The sequence below is a fragment of the Citrus clementina genome, unplaced genomic scaffold (genome assembly GCF_000493195.1).
Source record: "Citrus clementina cultivar Clemenules unplaced genomic scaffold, Citrus_clementina_v1.0 scaffold_3, whole genome shotgun sequence".
NCBI lineage: Eukaryota > Viridiplantae > Streptophyta > Magnoliopsida > Sapindales > Rutaceae > Citrus > Citrus x clementina.
This window is the reverse complement of record NW_006262339.1, coordinates 37,013,023-37,017,379: the sequence shown is the minus strand read 5'-3', so window position 1 is coordinate 37,017,379 and position 4,357 is coordinate 37,013,023.

Genomic DNA, 4,357 nt, shown 5'->3' with positions numbered 1-4,357 from the left:
GAATATCTAAATGGTAATGATATTTCAACCTCGTTTATTTAGTAATACCACCCCAATTATGAACGCATCCCACAAAGGCATTGTAAATCAAATTATTTTATAAATGAATGTCTCTTATTACGAAACTACCCTTACATCAACTTTGTTTTGTCTCTCTCTTCTCTCTCCACTCACCGTAAACATGCTTCCAAGCTTTAAAAGAAAGCCAAGCACACAAAACTACAAAAGGAAGCTACAGGCCATCATCCTCATGAAGAAATTAGCAACTATCATTTGAGTTTTGGCACAAATTCTCATTATTTTGCTGCAATTTATTTTATTATTGAGTAGTGACAAACTAGTGGAACTTGGAGGTGATTAACTCAGTTAAATTTTCGAACTAATTTTTCATTAAGGGACACGATTCTTATGCATCCATTAGGTGATTTTTATACTCCATTCATCACCCATAACAACATGGACTAGATTGCTAACGCTTCTGATTGTTCTATTGTACTTTAAGAAAATGAATGGAGTAGCTCAATTGCGACACCCATTGAAATCAACAATAAAGATTTTAGTTTGATAAAGTTAAGGAAAGATCTCAGCCAACTAAATGAAACGAGATTAAAAATGTGGAACACAATATATGAAAGGCAAATTTATAACAATAAAAAGTTTTAGTAATTGGGGTGCATTTATACAAATAGTAGGAGAAGAATATCTAAACCCATACCTTAAAATATTGTTAATCTCAATTTATTCTCCGACTTTTGTTAAGAAAATCAAAAAATTTAATCAGCCTACCTTCAATTTTTCCTCATCTTAAAAAAAAATAAAAAGAGAGAGAGGGAGAGAATAAACTAAAATTTATAATAATTTGTAAGTATTTTGAAGATTTTTATTTTACAAGGAGTAATGCAAAATTAATCCAAAATTTAAGATTTTTCAACAACAGTAAGGTCACAAGTGTCATTCAACAAAAAGAGGGTTAAAACAAAAAAAGGAACAACAGTTGTTCGGGCAAAAATTAAGATGGGCCAATGCAAATGGGATATCGAAGCCCTGACAAAATATAATCATAAATAGTAAGGAATAATAAGGCCCACAAAGGAAAAGATTAGTCAATGCGAACGAACCGTCCAAAAAGGGCCCAAACTGATACAAAATTGACCAAGTCACCCGAACCACATCAATCCAAGGCAAAGCACGATTTTCACGACGACGTTTGTTGAAGCTTTGCAATACATTCCAAGTTTTATGTGAGAAGGTTCCCTAGTTGCTAAAATTCGAAAGCTTTGCCTGTTAATTTGATCATCCTTCATATTGTTACTTTCTTAAGAGGTGTGATCCGACAAACTTTCAAAACCGGTCCTCTAAGATCACTAAATAACTAAATAATGAAGAAATGTAAAGTATAATGTACAATTGTCTGAGTCAAGGGCGACTTCTTCATTTCATAGTGGATATAGAGTTTGGCCCGACCCTGTTCACAAATTCGAAACCTTGCATGTTAATTTGATTATCCTTGAAACTGTTGTTGGGTTCTTGTTAAAACAAACGTTTACTTTCTTAAGAGGAATTATTAGACAAAATTAAACCGATTCTTTTAAACTTCTTAATTAATACCAGTTAAAGAAGAAATGTGATTTATATTATTTGGTCTATGTTGTTAAAAGAGTATACAGGAACCAGGAAGCATATTTTTGACTTATTGTGCACCCAAATATTCAGAATACGCTATCAAGAAGTTATATGATTAAGTTGCTTCATATGTTGATGTAGGAACTTTTTTTTCCCCCCTCAAATATTTGAAATTATGTTCAACCTATTGTATCTAGAAAATCACCGCATCACATTTTACAATTTTTTTTTTTAAAGCAGTTGTAAGAGTCATAGCTATTAATGAAAGTAGAAATTTGTGTATTATAATAAAATACAAACATTTCACATTAGAGTTGCATGGCTTGCTGTTTTGGTTGTTAGGTAAACCTTTCTTAGTAGTACTTCGTAACTCATTAAGTAGTATGCTAGTAATCCTAGTTAAGAAACAGGGGGAACCAAAAAAAAAAAAAAAAATTCCTAACATGTTCGATTAAAGTTGTAAATTTGGTCACGTCGTGCCAGTTCAATTCGGAAAGAGTAATGTTAAATATCCCAACATTTGAGTTCTAGTTACATCCTAACTGAGTTTAGTAACAAAAAAATAAACAATTACTTAATTAAGTTTTCCTGGACCACCGAACCATAATCCATCTACATGTTGATATCTATTGAGCAAATATCATATAAATCTATTATGTGGGTGATCGAATGAAGTAACAAATAATTTTAATGGTATTACAATTCAAATATTAATAACTAGCATCATGTTCAAAATATTTAAAAAAAAAAAAAGAGAATAAGTAAAATTATTGGACTAAGAATACAAGCAGTAAATTTTTGGTATATGATGTATGAATGAGTTGTTATTTGATGATTTGATTCACATGGGCTAGGATTTTAGCTTCAAGGCGAAAACGATGTTCTTCTTTAGTCACATAATACATAAATATCAACGTACAGCATCAATTAGCTTGCTAATTTTAATTCCCTGCACTTCTCTAAATTTATAAGACTATGTCCTAATTAAAAAAAGAAGAAGAAGAAGAGAGAGGGGGGGGGGGGGGGGGGAAGACTGAAGGCAGTTAAAGACACAACTTTTTCATTAAAACGACAGAGTCAGATACATAAAAGTGGTGTTTCAACTTTTGCTTCACAATCCCAAATGAATGTCAGTGACAGTGAGTAGAGAGAACGAAAACTGCAAGCAGTTTAACCGCTGCTTGGTGCTTAATTATATCACCTCCTAGTCAAAGTTAAAAGTTAACCAGGATTTTGTTGATTATTCAATCCTCTCAAGTGACTCAAAATTGATCTTATATTTGTGAAACTTTGAAGTGACTTCTTACGGGTCTCAACAACTTGCCAAATGAAAATCCATTTCTGGAAAGCCCAGCAAACCGAGATGAAGAAGTTCGGAAGCGCATGCTTACTCTCCTTCCGGTAGCGGTAGCTATTATGTAGGCATCATTAGCATTGATGGTCTGTTATTCAGGAGCAATTGATCACAATTTAGGCTTTGCAGTCGTGTGCGCTATATCTATAGTGCTGGGCATTGCCGTCTGCTCTCTATGCATTGCTTTGTCTTCTCTTAAAATTGAGCCGCTTTTTGGGTCTAGGCAAGATCCCCCAGTGAATATTTTTCGTTAAGAACTAGTTAGTTGATGTTGGATCATAAACTTGATCCAAGATGAGTAAATCAAGCCCAACTCATGGAAGGTTCCATGAGTAGGTATGGTTGGTAAGCTTTGAATTGTTTGTGTTAGGTGTGTTAGGTGTGGTTGGTGAAGTAGGTGAGTGGTAGGTTTTAATGGATGGTGAGGATTTGTGTATTAATTGAATAAATGAATGGTTGTGATTAGTTTGTTTCATGTATAAATACCCCCTCTCCCCTTTGGTTTAATCATCAAGTGAAGTAGCAAAATCTCTAAGGTGTAGAGAGTGAAAAATAAGAGTTGTAATTGGTGAGGAGTGTTGTTGAAGAAATAAAATAGTGTTTTTTGTGTGTTTTATTTTGTTAATTCTCCAACAAAGTGGTATCAGAGCTAGTACGTGATGCTATATATGGTCATATAGCATATCAAATCGAAGATCTCGACGAGAGGAAAGTGACGCCGCAAAAATTATCCCAATCGGAGACCGGACGCGCCCACACTTGCCGCCGGAAGTTTTATGCCCTAAAGCTGAGTCGACTCACCGAGTTGAACCAAGCCGAACCGAGCTGAACCGAATCAAGTCGAACCGAGCCAACTCGAGCTGAACCAATCCGGACCGAACCAAGACTACCAAGCCGGTGTTGACCGTTGACCGACGTTGACCGTTGACCAGCGTTGACCGTTGACCGAAAGTTGACTCGAGTCATTCCCAAGGTTTTTCGACGTGCCGGATCCATTTGTGCTTTCAGAATCTCCAAATTCTCACTCAATTTGTGAGTTATGGCAAACGGTGGTATGATGTCATTTCAAGTTCCACAATTAAAGGGAAGTAAGTTTGACAATTGGAGTATTAAAATGAAGGCTCTATTGGGCGCACATGACATATGGGATGTCGTGGAAAAAGGCTTTATTGTGCCAGAAAATGAAGTCACTTTAACTGCGGCGCAGAAGGAGAATTTAAAAGACTTGAAGAAGAAAGAGAATAAAGCAAAGTATCTCATCTTTCAATCATTAGATGAAGATGCTTTTGAAAAAATTGCTGTTACAACCTCCTCAAAAGAAGCATGGGAGAAACTAGAGACCTCTTACAAAGGAGCGGAACAAGTAAAGAAGGTTCGTCT